Genomic DNA, 24,219 nt, shown 5'->3' on the forward strand with positions numbered 1-24,219 from the left:
GGGTATGTGATATTGAAAGTGGTGGGTCAGCATCAGCATGTACGAAAGGTGTGAGACTTCTGGGTCAGCATTCCCCAAACTGAGGCAGGAATGGGAGACAGGTGGAAAGAATGGAGTTGGACAAAGTTCAACAGAATCTTGACAGGAGGACTTCTGTGCCTTTAATATGTCTGTTGTGAATCTCCCAAGGGGCATGTCTTATGCTGCATTTCCTAAATGTATTTGACCACAGAAGATGGTTTTACAGTGCTTCTCTTCAGCCTCTTAAAACAGGATCCCACAGTTTAGGAAATGCTATTCTAAAATACTCTGTTTTTGAGGGGGAAAATGTATTTCTTATAATGGATGGTATTATTATGGCAGAGATCCTTCAAAAGAATAGTGATTTCGTTTATAATAGATATATGGCCACAAATAGCTATCTGAAGACTGGAATGGGCTATGTCATAACATAATGGGTTATATCACGGACAAAGCATCAGTGAGCTTTGGGGTCCAGTGTAGGGAAAAACCCATGTGGCCTGGGCAGTGAAACCTTAGCTCTGCTATATCCTGTGTAAACTTGGGCAAGTTATTTGCCCTCTCTGAGTTAAACATCTTCTTTGAAATGGTAATAATAATAATAATAATAATAATAATAATAATACCTACCTTTAAGGTTTTTGTGAGGATCAGGTGAACTATCCCTGCATAACACTTAGTAAATGGCTTAGTTCATAGTAAGTGGTCAATAAAAATTGGTTGCTACTATAATTTTTTTTATTACCTTATCATCATTGGCTCTTAGACTGCCCCTACCATGACCAGTGAACAAGCCCCTAGTGTTGATTCCTTTCAGTTGTAGCAGTAGATAGACAGTCAGTGTTTATTTTTGTTTATTTGTTTGGTCCTGGTGTGACACAAAGCAACCGGATTAAAAACATTGAGATAATAATTTTAAAATAAAAGAACTTATACTAAATCAACTACAAATAATCAAATACACGGAAATCAGTAGAAGCACTCCTTTTACAAGTCAGGCTTCAAGCTCTTTGCTCAGAGTCATCAGGTTTAGGTGTTTACTCTTGAGAGTCTTGTCAAGCATCTACCCTATTGTTTCTCCATTGGGTGGAGCCAATTGAAACTATACTAATTAGACTGTAACGTAATTACAATCCTGAGTTCTCACTGAGGGATAATTTAGCCTCAGGAATTGCTTTCCAGCCTGTGACTCTATATAAATGTGACTGGCGTTATGGCAAAAAGTCACTTCTGGAAAAAAAATCATCCTGAAATTCTTCATCTTAGTCATCCACTGGAAGTGCCTATAAGCTTCCTTCTAAAGGAAGCAGTGAGGTTCTCCCTAAGCCATTGCTTCAGTATTTCTTCCATTACTCCTAACACACTGAAGAGGTGATGGGGCTGTTCCTTGGCTGTTGTCAAAAATGCTCAGAAAAAGGGATAAAATAGCTGCTTTCAGGTAACCTTATTACCGCTTGTTGCCTTTTTGAAGAAGCCATGTTCTCAGAGGGAACCAAGACAGTATTGTCCACAAAGAAATAAAGGCAAAATACCCATCCAAGGTTGACATATTAGAATCCTAAGGGGAACATCAATCAGTACAATGAAAATAGCATAACTCAAGGATAATTTATTTACAAAGAGGTGGGAGGAAGAAAATCACAAGAGTTAGAACACTGCCAGGGCTAGTAGCCGCCAACTAATTACCATCCTTAGGCCAAAGGGATGTGAGTAGAAAGTGGTTACCAGAACCCAGAAGGGGAGAGAGTTCTATCAAGTGGGCACCTGGAAAGGACCTTTGGTCAAGGGACTCAGCCAAATGGAGGTGACCTCTCAGAAAGGGAGACAAGGGAATAAATACCTTGGCTCTCTCCTTCCTCCTGCTAATCTGCTGTCAGAGCTCCCCATTGGTGAACCCAACAGGAAACCCTGTTGATGAAATCCATGCTGGTTAGCTCCCAGAGAGGAGGGTGGATGGAGACTGGATGCTGTCCAGCACAGAGGTATAGTGTGGTGCCATTTATAAAAGCCAAGGGGCCAGAATGGATAACCATCAATAAAGGGCTGCCTAAATAAATCGTAATGAGGACTGCTACCCAGTACAGCAGAGGAATGAGGTCATTCTATATGTGCAGGTTTGGAGCGTGAAGGGAAAGAGCAAGGTGTAGGGTAGTGTGCAGCTGTGGTTCTCAGCCCAAGCTGCACATTAGCAGCACCGGGGAAGCCTAAAATGAGAAATTCCAACGTGCAGGCCCCTTCCCTAGAGCCTCAGAGTTCATTGATCTGGGGTGGGATCTGAGGTTTGCTATGTTTCTTAAACTTCCTAGGTAATTTGACATGCAACTATTTTCAAAACCGTTAGTGTGCATTGTGTGATCCTACTTACATATAAGAATCCAGGAGTATATACACAGACAGATGTGTGTACCTGTTTGTAATATTTCTGGAAAGATACAGGAGAATGAATCAGTGTGGCTTTCTCTAATGAAGGCAGATCAAACTGGCTTGTGCTGGAAGGTGTACTGATTTTTCAATACAACCTTTTTATCGTTTTGGAATATTTTTTACAAGCACATGCATGGATTTTTCCATTTTGAAAACTCAGTTAAAATAGATTTACTCCTTTTTGAAATTGCCGTTCTTTTATTTATTCTCTTAAATTTGTGGAGTATATCTTTGTGAGAAACAATTCTCTTTTTTTAACCTTTAACATTTGTATCCTCAGTAACTAATGATCTGAGTGAGATGCCTGCTATTTGATTGAAGAATGAGGGTCCTACAGAAAGGTGATGCTTTTAGTATGTTTTAAATGAAATTAATGCTATTTGAATAATTCATTCAGTGGCCAGATGACTCCTCCACTCCAAGCTGGTCTGTCCAGGACTCCAGGTCAGTTTAGCAAATGGTAATTCTTGTAGGACAGCAGAGGAAGTTTGTCTCAGGGGCTAAGTAGAGTGGATCCAGTTAGACCTCTATGTCTGGACTGATTTCAGATTTCTTATTAAATTAGGAAGCCCTAACTTAGGAAACAAGAAGGTCAGCTAGCTACTCATGAACTCCCTCTCATCCTCTCAACGAACATTGTGAAATTTAAGTAGTTCAATTTTCTTGAGCTATATATAGTTCTTTCACCTGATCTTCATCTGTCATTCTCCATCTGCCATCTACCCAATTTCCTTTAAAAGCCCCATTTTAAAGCAGAATATATAATGGAAAAACCTTAACTCCTGACCTTTATGGAGGTACGCTAGAGTTACTCCATAATAATTAGCAGTTGCTCTGGTAACCTCAGACCCATGGCCTAAATCACCTGTGTTCATCACTATCCATTCCCCACCTTCTGGATAGTAAGATCACATGCTTCCTGCTAATGAAAAAGGAACAATTTAGTAATTTTATCATTCTTTTAAGTTTCTATTATGAGTAGAGGAAGCCATACTGTTTGTGATTAGACGCACTAAAAATAGGTGATTTGTTTAGTTTTTTGGTGACTAAAGCAGTGACGTAAGAGAGAAATCATCTTAGGGTTTGAGCAAGTTGGAAAGCCCTGTTCAGTCTATTTTGTTCACCACTGTACTCAAAAGCTTAGATGATTTAAGCAGGTAAAATGGGCAGATTAGAATTTAAGGATAGCGGCACCCAGGATGGAATGGGAGAAGGTAATTGCCTAAGGCTGTCGTCGTATCAAGTCAAACATCACTGAGAAGGATGATTAAAGCCCACTAACTTCAGCCTTTAGACTTGAAGAATACTGCTTGCAAGTTGGGAAATCCAAAGCTGAAGCACAGGAGAGATTTCTGATCTTCAAATAAATGTGTTGGCTTCAACTCTGTCTTGGAGGAAGACTACACCCTCACCTCCCCTAGCTTCCATCCACCGTACCTTACAACAGAGACGTGGTAGTAGGAGTGCCATGTAGCTCCCTGCTTCGTCTGGGGGAGAAACAGTCCCCCCCACCTCACACACATACATCCTCTTTCCCATTCTTCTCTTGACCCTTTGTGTGAAAGTGGAATTAGAGGAAATATGCCCTGAGTCATCCTGTGGGGGTACTTATGATGCACAATTGTCACAGTGAAAATAAACTGGCAGAAGATCAAGAATTAATAAGTGGAATCATGGGACTCCCGGACACACTAATCCAGTAGAGACAAGGTCCACGTGTTAGTGACCGACAGAGCCAAGGTGATCATCGCAGACAGCAGTTAGACCCAGCACTGTCCCGAGTGAAGGGTGCAATTTAAATAATTATTAGCAGCGGAACACCACTGACTGCTTTTGCTCAAGCTTCTACCCTTTCTTAAATCTCAGGGACAGAGACTTTGCTCTGCTTTATGTGTCCTCTTGGAGTATGACACCACCAGTTGAATATTTGCCAGTGTAGCCTACCTGGGCCTGGAGACCCCACCAACATCAGCCTCCAGAATCAGCCAGATCTGATGGACAGTCCCTTCCCAGGCAGCCAGCAAACACTTAATAAATACCTTCTGTTTAAGGCACCGTTCCAGGCACTAGGAAAGAGATTGAACAATACTCTCCTCGTCAAATCTTTGACAGTCCACATGGAGGAAATCAGGTCTACGGACATGAGGCGAATATTGCTGCCAATGAGAGACAGATTTTAAGTCATAAGTGAGTGGTCTGGTCATTCATTCAAAAGTATTGATGGTTGAATGAAGTGCCTTTGCAATTTATGTTGTATAGGCAGGGTTTCCAATAATCTCTTCTAGATCTGCTTGAAGTTTGTAACTTCCTTGTCTGCCTTGGTCCAGTTTACTGAGAATGGGGGAGGAAGAGTTCTGGTTTTATGACCCAACCTTTTTATTCTGTTACCTGGGAGACTTTCTACCTCTCAAACTCTGCCTATTTTCAAGCATTGGGCTTATGAGAGAAAATGGTACCATTCCCAATTGTTTTGTTTTTATTTTATCCACTATGGATCTAACATTTTAGATGCCTCAGAATTTAAAATTTGGAGCATAAGAATGATGTAGAGAGAAAAAAAATATTGAAAGAAATGAAAAGTTGGAATTTGATCATTTGAATATGTTACACTTTAAAATTTTTTTCCACACCTAACAAGAGGATTTCTCATTAGGACAATTGTACTTTTCTTCTTCCCCCAAAACTAGCAGTTTACTAATACTTGTTGCAAAAACCTGTAACAATTTCTTGTGTAAAGGCCTACACCAGATATACTGTTAAATTGAAATTTAATTCATACTTTGAAGGATTGTTTTCTGACCTTATATGGAAAAGGAAAGTTCTTGAGATTTAGTAGTTCTTTAAACTCTGAATCAGAGTAGCCAGGAAAAATAAGTAAAAAGAGACTCTGCCTTGCTGTGGGTCAAGAGAAGTTTTGCTAGTAAAGTTTCATGCAACACCTAAATCTCTATGGAGGGGTGAGGGCTCTTTTTTCTGGTTCTTTGTCTAAAAGGAAATTCTACGTTAAATTCCCTTTGCCTCACAAGCCAGTTATTAATTCTGCCTTTAATTTCAGTGTGAGTCAATTAGGTGATATGTCCACAAGCAAGCACCCTGGTTCATCATTTCAAAGAAAGAAACTCTTCTTGCAGTATTTTTCTTTGCAAAGTCAGCTGATTTTTCCAGGCTTTTCTTCCACTTCCACAAATGTCAACTCCTGGAGTTTATCCTTTTCAAGGTGTGGTTCAGTAACCAATTCCATTGGTGATACAAAGGGAGGCTTAATAGAGCCTGAGCTGAGTTGATACTTTGTATACAGCTTGCTCTGAATCGGGCCATAGAGAGCTCTGTCGGCAATGACCTGAATGCTCCTGGCGAAGCGCGGTCCGAGCCGGCTTCCCTCCTTATTCCTCACTTTTGGTGTACCTAGTACAAACAAGTTCACCGTGTAACCCACTGAACTTGGCACCGCTCGGGAAGAATTGGGTCTCTGTTCAAAACGTTTAGCAGAAACCCAAGACCCTCCTCTAGAATATGAATATGTAATCAGTGTGCAGGGCCCCCAAAACAGGAGAGCAGTGTGATTTCCAGCAGGACCCTGGATGTGTCCTGCCACAGCCTCAGGCTTAGCTTTACTCCAGGTTCATCGAGAAATACAAGAATTTGTAGTAAAGGGGACTTCCCTGGTGGTCCAGTGGTAAAGAATCTGCCATGCAATACAGGGAACGCCAGGTCGATCCCTTGTTGGGGAACTAAGATCCCACATGCCACGGGGCAACTAAGCCCACACGCCACAAGTACTGAGCTCGCATGCCTCAACTAGAGAGCCCACGTGCCTTGGAGCCTGCGTGCCACAACTAGAGAAGAGAAAAACGGCACGCCACAACTAAAGAGAAGTCCATGCACCGCAACAAAGAGCCCACATGCCTCAATGAAGATTCTGCATGCCGCAGCTAAGACCTGACGCAGCCAAAAATAAAGAAATAATAAATAAATCTTTTTAAAAAAATGATTTGTAGTAAAGAAGAGAAAGAAGATGTTGTCTCTGCTCAGACGAGTTGACCTGTGTTTCGCCACCTCTAAAGACATTCCCTTTTCTATGGAGAGAGTGTGATCCTTTCACGACTGCATTCCCACACTTCGCTGCGGGGCTCCCTTTGCTCCATGTGGTAGCTGAGAGACTGGAGTGTGCATCTTTGCAAATCTGGAAGTGGGGTCAGGACTCCTCAGGACAGGCTTTGGCTTTGTTGAATGGGGCATCCAGGTTGAGATTTTTGGAGGCTGGGGAGAGAGGAGGGAGGAGAGATGAGGGCGTTGTCAGTTGGATGGGGAGCTTTGGGGGAACAGAACTATCTCAAAGGAAATGTTAGGAGTTTCTCATAAGTGGTGTGTGATGTGACTCCTCTTCCACGTCACCTCACGAAGTCCTCGGTACAAGTCAGGTTTTCATTATTCAGTCTGTCACAGTGTTAAGAGCGTAGGCTCTGGGACAGGCTTGAGTTCATGTCCTGACTTTACTGCCTATGAGCTGTGTTGCCATGAAGAAGTTACTTGACGTCTGTAAGCCTCGTCTGTTTGATAGGAATAATAATAGTGTCTACCTCATACGGTTGTTCTGAGAATTAAATGAAATAGTTCACATAAAGCACTAAGTGTGGCTTTTAGCACGTAATAAGTGCTCAGTAAAAGTTACCTGCCCTAATGAATGTCACAGTTGCCATTTTAACAATAGTTGAGGACATGAAGTGTCTTTGGGTGGTTGTACTGAGGTGCTGCCTCTTGCTTCCTGGTGGGCATGGGGTGAGAAGGGATCCAGCATATCTGAGTTACAGAGTATCACAGCCCCTCCCCCTGTAGACCAGTCCCAGTGCACACCTGGCAGCAAGCTCCAGAGCACTCTGAATAGCTGGAAGAGCCCACACCTTCACCTGGTTTCTAGCCTGGTTGGATACCCTCGGGTCACTTGGGGGGACTAAGGGAATATGACGGGCGGAAACTCAGGTCAGGAACCCAGGCAAGGCTGGGAAGAGCTGGGGCTACAGGGAGGTAGAGCCACTTGGAGGAAGGCCGGGACCAAAACGAAGTTGGGTGGCTGTTTTTGCTCCACATCACCACCCCTCAGCTACCAGGTGTGTTGGCCCTTGTGGTGTCCAGCTGCTTCTGCTTGATGCTCACACCTGGCTTACTCTGTGTGTGCATCTTTTTCCCCCTCGTGGCTTCTGCGTCCAAAGCTTTGGATTTCCGTGGCTCCAGTGGTACCCCATAGCTTCACTCTTCACAGAATTTCATCTTCTGCTTCTGCCTAATTCTCTGATTCCCAGCCTGATGTCCTGAGAGTGAGACTGGCTGACTGAGTCCAGCTTTCTGCCGGGCCCTGTCCTTGGCTGGTGGCCAGCCTCTGGAGCGGAGACCCTGGGGCAGCTAGCTGCTTCTACAGTTTAGTCATCTGTGGCCACAGGGGCTGGGTTACAAAACTTTTCATCAGGAACAGAGGGGAGACCAGGTTCTAAGGTTGCCCTGTCCAACATATATACCTTATTTTGCACACAATTGTGACAAACTTGGCTCCAAGATTTCTCATTCTCCAGTATTTTGGAATATAACACTTCACTCTCTTCATTCACAGAATAAAAATTAATAATTACTGATGAGGCAAGGTACAGAGAACTTAGGAGAAAAAAATACATAAAGATGGTAATAATACAGAGGTCTGGATACAGAGCAGGTCACACTTCATACCCAACAGTCCCTTGGGTCACAGTTATATGACAGCACAAGACAGTAGTTGACATTTATAATCCTGATTCCTCAATAAAGTAAACTCCACTTGATATATTCTGGTTTTGAAAGTAGAAAATATGTGTGCTGTATCTTAGAAAGATGTCCACTGGTTATAATAAAAACATGGGTGCTTAAATAATTAAATTTGATTTCTTTGTAGAGTTACTTGGTGGGAAACCTTGTTCCTCACTGATAGAGATTTTGTACCACAATTCTGGTAATCGTGTGGGGAAATGGGGGGTAGGGGTACATGACCAAACCAGGCCAACCCTAATATTTTCATGGGGATTATTTTAACTGGAACTGGGTTAAGAATCTATTTTACCCCCTAGAATGGTGAGCAGCCATGTTCCCCCACAAGGAGAAAGTCCAGTTGCTGTCATTCCAATGTGCATTGAGAAACAGAAGATAGGTGGCTTCCTGTGCTCCTTTTTCCTTCCTCTAGTTCACGGTGTTTCAGTCTTCTGCAACCAAAGTATTTCTCAGTCATTCAATGGTATTTACTGAATGTCCTCAATATGTAAGCACATTATGTTAAAGATGAGCTAGATGGGGATAGTGCCCTTAAAATGAGAGATCCCAGAAATATATAACATATATAAATATATATTAATTTATTATATATATATATATATAATGGGTGAAGGGGGTCAAAAGGTACAAACTTCCACTTATAAATTAAATCCTAGGGATATAAAGGACAGCACGGTGACTTCAAAGATGTTAAAAGAAAAAAAAGAATATATAGTCATTCTATATAATTATATATATTATTGATATATAAAGTATATACAGTTACTGTAAAACAAGACTCAAATGGTCTAGATGCTGCAGGATGAAGTGCTGCTGGAATTCCCCAACAGGAGAGATGACTTTGAGCTAGGACAATCAAGGAAGTCTTTGTGATCAGACTGTCACTTGAACCTGGGTCTTGAAAGATGGGTTGGATTTAGGCAGAAGGGACCAGGGGTGTTCTGGGCAAGGGAAACAGTAGGGAAAGGCTCAGAGGCAGGAACATACCAGGCATATGCGGAGAGCTGCTCGTAATTGACTCTGTCTGAACATAACGCTTTTCATCTATAATATTACAGTTATTTTGTTTCTTATGTCAATGTGGTTCTTTACTTCTTTAGGTGCTACAGCTGGGAAAGCCTAGTAATGTTGTCTTCCCATTCCAGAACTCTATGCTAGCTGGATCCCAGTGGAACATCTTCTATCGATTTATCTTGTGTAATTGACTTGCCTGAGACGTTCCCTACTTTCATCCCACTTTTGCTTCCCAGTCAATAAGACCTCAGCATCTGGAACTCTTCTTTATTTTTTTTAGGCCAAATTTTCTTCCACAAAGGGCCTGTTTTCATTTCTAAATGTCACACAAGACCCTACAACATTCTGCTGCTGCTTTTTTGCTTTGAGTTTTCTGTTGTAAAAAGTGAACAAAACAGGTCTGAAAATAAGCTGTATTCTTCCTGTCTGTGTTATAGTCCAGCACCAAACACATCAGACAAATTCTGACACCTTTAGCTTTCAGCAAGGGCTGCTTACCTTGGAGCTAGGCGATAGCTCAATGAGAGTAGCTCTGAGCTCAGAATGGGGAAAGCAGCTCGGAGAGAACTGGGGCAGGCCAGAGTCTTAGTGGGCTTAACAAGGAGAGAATATAAATAGGGATCACATAGCCTTACAGAAAATTCCTGCTTATTTTTACTCCTTAGACAGAGTTGCTATGTTTAGCCTTCAGTTACTGTGCTAAACCTACTAAAGTGAGCCTGGTATTTATTTTCATTCGGATCAGTAACATCTATTCTCTTTCTCAAATTATAAGTGAATGATGGAAACTGCATCCCCGCTGTTCAACTCTAGCTGACAAATTGTCACAAAGCACCGTGCACTGTAGAAGTTACTGTCCGGCCTTTGCTTTTGGAGTGTTTGCATTTCTCTCAATCCAGTGCCTTTCTGAGCTCTGCTAAGAGCTGACTATTCCTGTCCTCCTCACATGTTTCTGGAAATTGAGCACTAGTATAAACTTCCCTAATCGGACATCTTTTCAGTGAATAGGCAGTCATTATATTCAAGACCGTATGTGTCAGCTTGAGCAAATTTACCAATCAGGATTCTTGATACAAGTAACAGAAAACTCAGCCCAGCTACCTCAGGCTGAAATGCAACTTATTGGTTCACCTACATAATTGATAAGCACAGGAAAATCTGCTTCAGGAATGCATGGATCCAGGCACTCAGGTCTTGCCTTCTTGCCATTGGGACCCAGCTCTTGCCATCTCTCAGCTCAGTTTTCCTCTGTGTTGACTCTTCTCTTAGGTGAGCACTTTCCTTTTGATTGTAAGATGATTGCCACCAGCTGGACTGACTTCCTTAAAACTCCAGCTCCAGGAGAAAAGAACAGTTTGAACTGTCTTCCCTAAAAGTTTGAACAGTCCTTTGGACCTGATTCTTCTCAGTCCAAACTGAATCACCTCTCTAATCCCTGACCCAGCGTCTGTGGCCAGAGGGTGTGATGCTCTGCTGGGCTGGGCCTGCGTTGTCTGTTCCTCCTTGTCTGGGTGGAAGGAGGTGGACGGACACTCATAGCACATGGACCGTGAGAATGGAGAAGGGGTGGTGCCCAGAGGAGCGGCAGCCCAGACCACAAATGTCTACTCTGCAGGTCTTTCTGACATGGTTTTAGTGAAGGATCTGGTGCCTTTACATGCCAGGAGGCAAATCTGTACTGTTTTTTATTGTTCCCAATAGTTCCTCATATGTTCTCTGAAAATGTCCCTTTTTTGAGTCCAAATGGTTGTTGCAGAATTTCTTATTTTAGTCCTAGTTAACTGGCTCCTCCCAGAATAGCATAGTTTATGGTTTTAAAAAATGAAGAAAATGTCATCTTTATTACTTAGCTCTGGGCAAAGTTGATTCACTTAAAAAACAAATTTCTGGGAAAAAGTTTCATTATCAGTGCCCATTACAGATCATTAGAGGACGCGTGGCAGACGCTGGTGTGCCAGGGCCTGGCCTCCATTAGTGTTAATGACAGTGTGCGGAGGAGTGCATCTAGCATGTGATTAACCGGAGGAAAGGGAACCTCAAAGCACTGGCCCCTTCTCTTCTGTGAGAGCCGTGAACACATGGGGACAGTGTATCCTCGGGCTCAGTGGCTCTGGGAGCTCCTCAGGCCACTGGGTGGTGGCATCTTCTGGTGGCCTGCCAGAAACGGCAGGGCAGCCAACAGCTGGCTCACTGAGCTATGTGCCAGTCTCCAACTTGTGGTGACGTTGTCCAAAGCCTACGAGAGTGGATAAGAGCCGACTCTTCTGCCAGGATCACATAGAGCTGCTGGAAAATTCCACCGTGGTTTGGTCCTCCAGGGCCTGATTCGTATTCCTGAGCACAAGTTTTGCTCTCAAGGATTGAAAATATTATGAGGGGAGGTGAAGTCTCCACAAAATATAGGATGATGGTGGTGACAATGACGGTAGCTAACATTCAGTAAGCACGGATGTTCCGGGTACTTGACATGTGTTTATTTATAGCATCATCATAATGCATGAGGGATTATCACCCCAATTTTACATGTGAGGAAAGAGGACAGAGAGGATACCTAACTTACCTGAGGGTGTAAGTGGGATTTGAACCCGGGTAGTCAGATTCCAGTATTCCCCACCCCCAACCAACCTCTATACTTGATTGCTCTATTAGAGGTGGTTGGGTGAAGACAGACTTCTAAGGCTGGGCTAGGAAAGAGATAGACTATAGCAGCCCCATCACTGGTTCTCCCTTTCTTACCCTCCATTCCCTATATCACTAAAGTTCAGGTGCTGGGCAAGTTAGGGGAGCTAAGAAGTATGTAGGAGAATAAGTAGCAGTGAATGAGTGCCTGAAAAAAGAGGTCAGGCTAAAGTTTAAGAGAAGGAGGGAGGGAGAGGAGAACAGGAAGGAGGTGGGATAAGCTATAACAAAGGACAGAGAATATAAAGGAGGAAAATGGGGGATTCCAGGGAGGAAAAAGGGTGAATGTTTAATGGCTGTCTACTGTTGCCAGACACTAGTCTCACGATTTTACATGCATTACCTAATCTTCCTTACAACTCAGCGAGGTAAACAAATACCACCAACATCCCCGTTTCACAGATGGGGAAACTGGGTTTCAGGTAGATGAAGTGACATCCCGGAGATCACAGAGCTGGGAGGAAGCAGAACCAGAATGTGAACAGAGGCCTGTATAAGCCCCCAGGCCAACAAGTCTTCCATCATCTTGAGGACCAGTCCTTCATTCCTGCCCTCATTCCTGCCCGTGCTTTATAGCCTGGACATGAGCCACACTTGAGATCTGGAGCTTTGACAGACACTAAGAGATAAGACTGATACAGCCCATCCTTAGCTGGAAGGCAGTGGCCATTTTCTCCCATCACAAGGAAGGAAGGGGAAGGGAATGCAGTTTTAGAGCACCCATCCTTCTAAAGTTTCCAACTCTACAGCCAATTCTTTAGACTGCAAGTATGTTGGCAGAGGTGCTAATCTCTCCTTAAGCATTCCATAACCCTCTAATGTCAGGTAAGCAGTGTGTTTTCATACTCATGAGATTTCCTTTCATTTGTTCGTCTTCTGCCATTAAAAACAAAACTAAAAACGTTCCCTCAAAAGCTGACCATCTGTTTGCCACTTACACTTCCCTCCAAAATGAAGAGGGGGCAGCAGGGTGTTTGGAAGTCCAGCCTTCATCTCTGGTGTCACCACGATTCCGGAACATACTGATTGCAGTTCCAGTTTGCTCTTAGGTTTGCGATTTGGGGATTGAACTTCCTCTTCATTTTTTCCCTTTCCTTCCTTTTATTGCTTGGAAGGTACAACTGTACCCCTAAGGGCTGGAGTGATTTCAGTACACTTATCAATGGAGGGCTTTACAGCTTGGGCATCGTATCCATTTCAAAAATCTGTGCAGCAACCGTTACATGCACAGTTGGCTCCTGTTGCCAGCTAAAACTAGGACAGCTTTTTACGACTCGTAAGCCTTTACCAAGTGCAGGCATTTGTTTTTTACTTCAAGTCTTTGTGTGCCAACAAGTTCTGTATGGTGTTTGTGTGTTTAGAGCACAGTTGGGTAACACTGCAGGCAAATGTGTTCCATGTGCCAGGTATCTGGTGACACCTGCCCTCCAAGAATTGTTGATAACCAAACAAAAACATAAGGCTCATTACTCTTTCTCAAAATGCGGATGCAGTAGAGTAAACTGAGAATAAAGAATAGCAGCTTAACAAAGGCTCAGAGAAGAAGAGGGTTATTCATCCTCAAAGGGCCCTGAGCTACCTAGCAGCTATGATGAAGAAGGGAAAAATATGACGGAATGTATAATTCAGTTTTCTCTTCAACCAAAGCATGCCCATTCAGCAAGAGTTGCAAGTTCTGATATTAATTTGTCATATGAGTCTCTGCATTAATGACTTTGAATAGGGCAATAGACCACATCTTTCCTAGCAGTTTTATACAAAAAATAAGTCAGGCTCTCTAGATACAGCTGTTTCTCCTATTTACTCTAATTGTAGAGTAAAATGCTAAACTGAAGTATTGAAAGTTCGTTTTTACTGTGCTGCAGGGAGGAGAACAATCTCAACAAAATGTGTGGTTTTCTGGTCACTTGCCTGGTTACGGGCATGGCAGGTAGAAGGCAGGAGCTCTGTTAGAAGAGGAAGGCTGTCCTCTGTCACCTCAGCCCTGCTTTTGACAGGTGACTCTAAATTGAGGTTTTTAAGAGTATGGACACCTGAAGTGCAGATACCTGTGTTGTTGATTGAAAGAATATACCGGAAGCATAGATTATGTTTTATTGAGGAAATGAAGCAGGCTGACGGGAATCCTTGTCACCCTGGGGTTCATTTGAATTCAGCAAGCAGTTACCAGGTAGCTATGGCGTGCTAACATTGAGCTGGGTGCTGGGAATTTAGGGTTCAGTTCCTACGAAGACCTGCTTCCTGGTCCCTTCTAGTGCTGTGAGGTCCCTTCTAGTCCCAGGTCCCTTGACAGTGCTGTGAGGGAGGTGGGCTCAGGACACGGTGGGATCCAGAGGAGGGACACTTAGCCTCACCCTGTGGACTGTGTCTTGGGAAGTGAGTAAAAGCTACCCATGTGAAGATGGGAGACTTTGTAGGCAATTGGAAATGCTTGAACACAAACAAGGAGGCAGATTCTGTGTGCTCAAGAAATGGCAAGCCATTCTGCAGGGTGTGTAAGAAACGTGGGGCCTGGAGAGAGAGGAGTCAGGAGACCAGAGCATCACCCCAAGGCCAGAATTCACCACAGATCTATTTTGAAGGTGGGGTCAAGATGTTTCTCAGAAAAAAAAGAAGTGGCTTTGGATTGTTTCATTAATAGTGGTTAACATTTTCTTGAGCCCTTATGAAATTCAGGCACTTTGCTTAGCAATTTACCTATGCATTATTTTATTTAATCCTCACAATTACCCTCTGAGGTAGGTATTACTTTCCCCTTTTACAGAGAGTAAACTGAGCCTTAGAAAAGTTAAGTAACTTGCCCAAAGTCCAGGCAGTCCAGCTCCAGAGACTTTTTCACCACCTTACTGTTTAGGGATTTTTTTTGTCCAAGGCCTATGTAAGTACTAAATTAGAGCCCCACCAGGATGAGAGTCCTGGATGATGCTATGTGGAAAGGAGGGGCGGCTGTGACCTAGATTCCACACTAGGCTCCCTAACCTAAGAGGTTTACCTTAACAGAAAATTTTTGTCTGATGGAGGCTGCCTGGGTGCCCAGGCTGGTCTGCCCAACAGGATGAATTGGGTTCTGGCAAAGCCAGTAGCTCCTCTTACCAGGATTCAGCTGCTGCTCAAGGGCAACGCCAAAACTTCCTCAGCTTTGGAAACCAGTCGTTAGCTCTAGAAGAGAGGAGAGGGTTTATCTTTCTGTGTGTAGCAGCAGGAAGGCTGACATCCATTTCTTCCAAATAGTCTCTCCATGTTGTTTAGACATCAATGTGTTTTAAAAGACAGATGGTAGAGGCTTCCCTGGTGGCGCAGTGGTTGCGGGTCCGCCTGCTGATGCAGGGAACACGGGTTCGTGCCCCGGTCTGGGAAGATCCCACATGCTGCGGAGCAGCTGGGCCCGTGGGCCATGGCCGCTGAGCCTGCGCGTCCGGAGCCTGTGCTCCACAACAGGAGAGGCCACAACAGTGAGAGGCCCGCGTACCGCCAAAAAAAAAAAAAAAAAAGGATGGTAGTTAAGTAGGACAAAACGTCAGTATTTATACAGTGCCCCTTCTGTCCCATTCCAGCTCAGAGATTCTGTCTGATTAGAAGGCAAAAGATAGGAAACAACCTGCGTGTTCATTGGTAAAGATCTAGTTGAATAAGATCCACCTCTGCAATGGTATATGATGTAGCCACTAAAAAGAACAAGGGGGCAACTCTTCATGGGCTGATGGAGCGAGCAGTCTGCAGGATATATTGTTAAGGAAAACAAGCAGTGTTCAGAACAATGTAAAAACTTACTACTATTCTTAAAAAGAAGGGGGACTGGGAATTCATCACCTTTCCCAGGTGGTGCATCCTTTTGTAGCTGGATGAGAATTGTGGGGTCCTGATCCCTCTACACATATTCCTTGGGAAATTTCCAATCCCTGGGAAATGTTCCCTGGAAACCTTCAAGTCCCCTAAGGAGATCACTGACATTGCCAAGTTGAAAAATCCCATATAGGCTGTTATTCTGCAACCTTTCTGGACTCTCAGTCTCTGAGCAGTGATGGGTTCAGTGTTAAATGTGATAAATACTGTATTTTGTATTGTTTAAATTGCATCTCCCATGTAATGTGAAAATGGTCCAGAAGAAGGCAGCTTTCTATCTGCGGTGTGCTTTTTTTTTTAAAAAAAAAAAACAAGTCACAACTCCTTTTGAGAAACAACAGTTTCTACTTTGAAGTCATATCAATGAAAAGAAGTATATGAACTTATAATTTTCCTAATAAAGACAGGTACTCAAATGTAAAAAAAAAGGGGGGGATCTCACACAGGTGCCCATACAGGCACATCCACACACATGCATAAGCTTGTATGTTCATGTAATATCTCCAGAAGGAAGTACACGAAACTCATAATGATGTTTACTTCTGAAGAGGGGGTCAGTGGGAAGGGCCACTTATTTTTCCCTGTCTACGTTTGATACTGATACCCTTTTATAATGTTTGGAAATGTTATCAACTGAGGTAATATCCATTCAAAGCCATCGATTAATGTAAAAATTAAAGAAAGAAACGTCCCCATTCTCCAAACCAGTTGAAGGGTATTCATATATTTTATTTATAGATATAGAGATAGACGTCTAGCCCATGGCTGTGAATTATCCATCATAAGAGTATTTGAAAGCTGCAGTTTATAACCAGGCAACCCTGGAGCAATATAGGATTACCTAGGATCTTAGGTAATTGGAGCCCTTATCCAAATACTGGCTGATACACTACATCTGAGTTTCTAAACAAGTGAGCAATGAAGTACTATGTTGAACTCCTAAGCCTCATGCCTGTCAGGGACTGATAAGTGCCCATGGGCAAGTTCTTTGATATGTGTCCAAGTCCATTACCAGAGATAAGCAAGCTTAAGTGTAAACCTGTGATTTAACGACATTTCAAATTTGATATGGAGCTACAGGAAGAATGCCAGAGAACCCACGTGCTCAGAATACATCTACTGCCCCAGCTCTTTAAAAAGATTTTCTTTTCCTAGGTAAAAGGAGCCCCAAAGTCTGTCTCCTGTTTATGGCTGTTTAGGTAACATAAGGGCTAACTCTTACTAGTGCTTCACAAGTGACCTCAGTTGGTTGTATTATTTTAACCAGAAGAAGTTCAGGCATCTAGGGTCATGCTTGAAGCTGGCAGAATTTATAAACAAAGGGATTGATAAACATCATGAAAGGCAACTCATGGGACACATTAAGCAAAATGCCTAAGGACTGTGGTACTCTGGTGACACTAATGGAAAATCTGTTTGATATCATCTTGTCATGAAGGAAGGGTGTCTGCCATTCCACAGCTTGGCATGATGTTTTTCATTTGCAAGTATGTGTTTTCAGAAATGTTTTAGAAAAGCTTTTGTTTTTTTAACCAAATTTTTAGTGTTTATTAGAAAAGGCTGAAAAAAACTATATACTGCCTGTTATGAAGGATTATAGATACCAAAATGTAGAAGATTCCTAATATATACCTGGTCCAGAAATTTTATACTGTCTAGTATACTTGATGGGGGGAAGGAGTGAGGTTTTTTTTGTAAAAACAGGCTTGTGTTTCTTTCTGATTCTTTTTTTAGGTTTGGGAGAGAACTGACATAAGGAGTTTTTAACCAACTTTGACTTTTTTTCCTCTTCACTTTTTAAGTTTCTCATCTGAAATATGACATGTGAAATGAGACAGAATCATCTTTATGAGATATATGTCTTCTCTAAGCCAAAGGTCGGCCAAGCATTTGTCCCTTAAGAAAGATGGAAACTCATGTCACCTGTGTAGTGAGATGTCTGCTGCTTTGTAGACTGCAGATAATCTGATATCAGGCCACCAAGTCTAGTTGCATGTTTATGAACAGAAGCTCACTTCTTAGATGGTGGGCTTTAATCCAAAGGGAGTTTTCTTTGAAAGTGAATTTCACATGGGAATTTACCTTCAGGCCTGGCAGAGGAGCCCTTTAGGCAGGAGAGTGACTTCTAAACCCCATAACATATGGATGTCTCCAGCATATGTTTAGTCCTGCCTCCAGTTCATCTTTCTGGGAGTATCACCTCCACGCTCACACGCATTAAAGTAGAGCCCTTTTACCACTGGATATAGAAAATAGGTCTAAAAATGAGAAATTAATTTGGCTTAGCCCTAGGGTAGCTTGGAGAATGCTTTTACATGTTAATATTAAAAAGCACTTAGCAAGTTCATTTTGGAGCCTGAGGAGGAAATACCTTTAGATGGGGGTTTAACATAAACCTAAGTGGCAAGTCATCAGGCAGAAGGGTAGAAATGGCATGGAAACTTAAATTTCAATACTATAATGTAAATTTCTGCCATTTAAAAAAAAAGTCTCAAGTATCTGATTATCATCCTTATGAAATTTTCAACTCATAATCTTGAAATCCACAAATGCCTTTAGGGTCCAATATGAAAATATATATATATATATATATATATTGCAAGGAAGCATGAAAAGAGGTAACTAGTTTCCTGGAAAGCAAAAACGTGAGTTACATCGAATCAGGCTACAGTATCAATATGCTTTGGTTCTGGGACTTCTCTGGTGGTCCAGTGGTTAAGACTCAGTGCTTCCACTGCAGGGGACACAGGTTCGATACCTGGTCAGGGAACTAGGACCCCGCATTCCAGGCGGTGCAGCCAAAATATATATATATATTCTGACATTTATCTGCCGTTACTTTGAGTGAAAATTGGATCCCTATATTCTATCTAGGGACCATATAGCTCAATTTATGGTTATAGCCCAAGTATAAATTTAGCAGTGTCACCCCTCTTTCACGGTCCTAGTTTGAGTGTTAGATGATATTATCCCTCCAGTTGGATACAGCATAGCATTAATTATAACACCTCTTCACCTTAGTGTCCAGTGTCTTTTTAACTAAACTGATCATCTTTAGACCAGGAGCCATCTTGTTTGTCTTTGTACCCTCCCCCTCTCAGGACCTCTCTTAGCTGATGTTTTGCCACAAAGTGCATGTTGAATAAAGGGATTGGCATATCAGACTGCATCACAAGCCTTTAGGGTTTGGATCCATGAAACGTATGTGATATCACCAACCATAATGCTACCCAGGGTGGGCAGGCCTTATCGAATGCCAAGATGCTCTGTCACAGTTGATTACCAGACCACAGAGAACCTGGCAGCATATATAGAGCAGACATATACACATATTTGATGTACACATTGACCCGTAGCTGCCTTGGAAACAAGATGCCATCAGTAGACTACAAGTTTGGAAAACTTCCTGGGAGATTTAGAATCTGGCTAGCAGTATTAGAATAATATTACAGAATATATTGATAAGGCTTCCTGCTTTTCAGAGCCACTTCATATAGAGTATTTCATTTGATGTTTGCCCTTACACCAATCACAGCACTTTGCACACTGTACTCTAGTTGCCTGTTTACTCCTCTGGCTCATGCACTAAGCTGTACCATACCTCACAGGCATGCCTGTCCCTGGTACATGATTGTGTCCCCTGCACTTGACAGTGTTGTTTGTAGGTGTTTGATAAACAGGGACTGGCTGACGGAGGAGTGAGGGCGGCTAGCGCCTACCTTTTGTGAATGAGAGGAACTGAGGCTGAGAGGGCTTGGGTGGTGTGTTCTCATGGGTGTGGCAATCTTAAGCTGGGAGGCTGCCCTCCAAACCTGGACCTTCTGATTCCAAGTCCTGTGCTCTTGCTGTGGAATCAGCACCAGAAAAAAACAGCATCGTATTCATTGTGTGGGGTTAACAACTTTGAGAGAGACGTAGAAAGACAGGAGATTGCAGTTCCCCATGCCTGGTGTCCCCCACCCCACCTGCACTTGCTGACATCTGCTAGCCCTCCCAAGATCCACTGTGAACACCGCTGGGGGGCCTTCCCTGACCCCCTTTTTTTGACTACACGGGGTACTGCTTTTCCGAGTTGTCACAATAGCCAGGGCCGATTTTTGTCATTAGTACAACAGCTGCCACCGTCTGTCCAGGGCTCCCGTGGTGCCAGACAGTGAGCTGAGACCTTCACGTTTACTCACCATCAGCCAGGAGGCATCCTGCTATGACCTCATTTTTCGGATGGGGAAACGGACACTCAGAAAGATCATTTCCCTTGCATAAGGTCACACAGCTTGCACAGGGCAGACAGAGAAATCCATCCTATGACTCCAGGCCGCTGAGCCCACCACGCTCCCCTTAACTAACTGCAGAACATTCTTCTGTGTAGATACCAGGTTCCCGCACTGGACTGGATCTCACTGCTCTTCGGTGTCCAGTACTTCTCCCGGCATCAAGGTGGTGTTTAGAAAATAGCTGTTGGATAGACAAGCAGGAGAGGCAGTGAGGAGAGAGCTTGGGACCCCAAGTATAATCAGTAACCATGTCAGCTTTTTGGACCAGCCCATGACCACCTGCGATGCCTTTCATGACCATGACTTTCTCTTCTGCTGGCGGTGCTCTCCTCCCCTGCGTGCTGCCCTTGCTGCTCAGAACAAACAGTAAGCTGCAGTTGAGGTCTGGTTCCCTGGCATCACCTCCCCTATACCTGGGGCAAAGCTCACTGGGAGGGACGCAGGGTCCTTATCTCCAGGCTATTGGGTGGCCACCCCATAAGGCATTTGAAGGGAGACATCTTGAGAGGATTTCTTCAGCTTTTCTTGCCTCAGGCAGTTTCCTCTGAAATGACCCTTTTATTTCCCATTTTTTATATCTGGAGTTATTTCCAATGTTTGGAAAATCCACATTTGATTTGTTAATGTGGGGATAGTTCTGTGATGAATTTGTTTCATCCCTATTTTTGAGACTAAATATAGGCATCCCTCCTGTCTCCACTTCCACCCTCCCCCCCCACTCCACCCTCCCCGCTCAGCCGGGGCTTTGTCCCTAGCTACCCTGCTGACTCTGCTCAAGTCACCAGTGTCTTTCCTGTCACACCTCAGGGACCCTTCTCAGCCCCCATCTTGCTTCTTTTCTCGCAGTATTGGACGTGGTCAAAGTCCCCCTCTGTTTAAAGCCCTCTCTTGGCTTGTCTTGGGTGGCACCACACTTTCGTTTTCTTGTTCTCTCTCTGCTTGTCTCCTCTGAAGGCTCTTAAAAGTTGTTATTTCTTCTTCTTAACTCTTCAACGGATCGCACCACTTTCTATGGTTCTGGTTGCCAGCAACATGCCGAAGACTGTCCATATCCCGGATCTTCTGCCTGTTCTTTAGACCCGTGTGTCCAACTGTCTGCTGAGCCCCAATGCCAGCTGACTTCATGCACGAAGGCTTTCTCTCGCAACCCTGTACCCATCCCTCTTCCTCACCCTGCGCTTCCTGTTTCCGTGCATTTTACCACTCTCCATCTGCTTGCTGGAAACTGGGCCAGCTTTCTTTGCGGTCCTTTTTATTGACCACTGACTTCTCGTCAGTCATCTGGACGTGTCAATTCGGCCCCTCTCACACCAGCCCACTGGTCTCCATCCCTGCTGCCTCCACCCCTGCCCAAGCCTTGCCCTTCTGGTCTTCTTGACCCTTGACTGGTCTCTCCAGCTCATTCTCTATACTGTAACCCTTGGGATGTGCAAACCTGAACTCCCCTGCTTTGAAGTCTTGATGCTCCTCCCCCACCATTGATAACATAAACTCCAGAACCCTTCTTAACTGAGAGGCCTTGGGTGATACACCCTTGCTTGACTCTGTTTAAACCCTCTGCTTGGACCCTACCAAACTTGCTTCACTTCCTCAACCTTGCCCTGTGTTTTCTTACCTCCAGGGAAGCTGTGTTATTCAACATCACTTCTTTCAGAAAGCCTTTCCTAATTCTCACCACTAGCCCCTACCCTCCCTCCTAGACTGGGTCGGGGAACCCCTGCATATTAGGGAAGCACATATCCCCCGATAGTGTGTTATCACAGCAAGTTGTCATCGCCTGGTTATTTGTCTCATAGTCTCTGTGGGCCAATGATGTCTTCTCCATTGTATCTCCTCAGCAACCCAGCACAGTGCCTGGAACTTAGTAATACAAATTTGTTTTTTATAGGAATGAGTAGACACATAAAATACATTGAAAAAGATTTCTGGACAATCAGTTTTGCAAAAAGTAGAATTTGGGCTCCCCACTTAGGAAATGGTACTCACCTTTGAGATTTTTTGGGGTGGGTGGTTTTGTTTTGTTTTGTTTTATTTTTTAATTTTTAATTCTATAAACACATCAAATGTTTATTAACACTTCAGATTCAGGAAATTGTTTAGAACTCTCCAGTGCCTTCTAGTTGCACACAGAATAAAATCTCAACTCTGTAGCCTGGCCTACGTGACCTGGCCCTTGCTGATTACCTTACCTGACCTCTCCAGCCTCACTTCACATGGCTGTCTCCTTGCTTGCCATGCTCCTGTGCTTATTCCGTTCTTTGTACAAGTCCAGTTCATTCGTGCCACATGACCTTAGCAACAGCTGTTCCTGCTGCCTTAGAAGGTTTTTCTGTGATCCTCATATGCCCCGGCCTGCCCTGACCCTCTGACCCCCACCCATCACTGTCTACCGCATCTCCCTGTTTTATTTTCTTTGTAGCGCTTTCCCTCTGAAATCTTATGTTGCCTCATAACTCACTTGCTTAATTGTCCATCTCTCCTCAAGATGCTCTGAACCCCATGAGAGGAGGCATCGTACTGTCTTGTATATCATAGGATCCCCAGCACCCAGGACAAGGCCTGGCTCAGAGTAGATGCTTCATAACGGTTTGTTAAATAAATCCATTTTCGTTTTGAAAAAAATAAAACTTATTTGTTCATGAGCTAAGAATTCCTTTATCCAGAGCTTGTCGTTAACACAGAAGATGTACAAGATAATTTCTCACCTGCCTGAAGTACTTGGCCTAGGAATTAGCCACATAGCAACTGAGTTTTATATACTCGTCACCCGATGCGTCAGGCCAGAATGTCCTGAAGTTTCCTAGAAATAGAGACAAATCTTTTGCTCTTACTGGATGGTGGCCTGGCCATGCCAGTTCTTAAGTAAATAGTCTCTCTATCTTTAGCCACTCCATTCTCAAATTCAAGTCCTTTGTAAGTAGTTGTTTCCATAAATCACGTCAAGGAAAGTATTTTTGCACGGTATGGCCCTCGGTTAATCATAGTGCACCTGATCCTTTAGAACACAGGCCCTTTGGAAAGCTGATGCTGCCACATGCTGAGAGCCCTGACGGGCATGCTCATCTAGTTTTGTTGACTCCATCTGAACCCAACACATCGGCATCAGGATGACTAGTTTGGTATTAGAGTTATTCTCCTATACCCCATGCAATTTAAAAGTGGCACATGAGCCCGTTTCTTTTCCTGGATAGGGCCTATAGGGGAATTTGGACTGTTTCTTGTGGCAATGTAACCTCTCAAAACATGTAAACACAACACTTGGCCGAGTACTTCCGGAGATGAGGGCAGGAGGTGGGTTGAGGTAGACCCAGAGCAAAAAAATGTCCTGGAAGATTTTCTGTGATTTTCCAGAACACCAAATTCATATATCCGGGCTCCTCATCTGCTGGGTTTGTGGCAGGGAATTGAGGAGATAATGAGAACAGAGCCCTCCGTGACCTGCCTTGAAATGAGCCCTGTGTAAATATTAACTATTACTACTCTTCACTCATCTCAGCTAGTATTCTGGAAGGACACAAGGCCCTGGGCTTTGGCACTAACCCACTGGGAGTTTGCCCCCAACCCTGAGCAGTTACAAAACACACCGACAGTCCGTCATCTCTTGGGGAGCAGCTTGCAGAATGAGTTGGCTCCAGGCGACTCATTTCTTGAGCTCTTCCCTGCCTACACGTACTGTGCTTTACCCAGAAAGCAGCAGCCACCCCCCAGTGGAAATTCCCCCGGACCACTCACTGTCTCTGGTTATGGGCAAAGGCGCACCAGGGGAATGGCTTCCCTCACCCGAGCCTAGGTGTCCAGCCCAGGCCCCCAGATACCAGTGCGAGCCCTGAGGCCCCACGGCAGTGACCCTGCTCCTTGCAGACATCAAAACAAACCTTGTTCTGTGGTCCTTGAAAGCAGGCAGAGATTCTGATGGGGGAGATGGTAGAAGGCACTTGCGGAAGGACTCCGTTTTCTTAGTTTCAGTAGAATTTTGGATAACCTGTAGTTCTTGAACACTGTTCTGTCTCTTCCTCTTCCCTGGTAGCCACATCATTTGAAGTTCCCTTTGCCCCTGGTCAGAAACTCTGACTGTTCACTAAATGGGTAAAGCATTCAGATTCTGAAAGTTTCACGGAGGCAAAGGGGTTAAGGGAAAACAGCATATGTGTGCACACGCTGATGGGTCTGA

The 24,219-nt window shown here is 43.8% G+C and overlaps 1 protein-coding gene and 1 long non-coding RNA gene across 8 annotated transcripts in view; one reads left to right on the plus strand and one right to left on the minus strand.

Annotated features, from left to right (window-relative positions):
• The window catches only part of ARHGAP26 (Rho GTPase activating protein 26), a 470,919-nt gene that overhangs the window by 405,081 nt on the left and 41,619 nt on the right, over positions 1-24,219 (plus strand). The window lies entirely within an intron of this gene.
• Positions 1,611-22,773, minus strand: LOC136794055 (uncharacterized). 2 transcript variants are annotated; one of them, XR_010840266.1, is made up of 4 exons: positions 22,238-22,773; positions 19,956-20,229; positions 15,025-15,090; positions 1,611-6,705 (listed from the first exon to the last, which is right to left on the minus strand). It is a non-coding gene; the product is annotated as an uncharacterized lncRNA (long non-coding RNA). The 2 variants fall into 2 exon arrangements; XR_010840267.1 differs by having other exon boundaries at positions 22,511-22,753.

Source organism: Kogia breviceps, chromosome 4 (genome assembly GCF_026419965.1).
Source record: "Kogia breviceps isolate mKogBre1 chromosome 4, mKogBre1 haplotype 1, whole genome shotgun sequence".
NCBI classification, from domain to species: Eukaryota; Metazoa; Chordata; class Mammalia; order Artiodactyla; family Physeteridae; genus Kogia; species Kogia breviceps.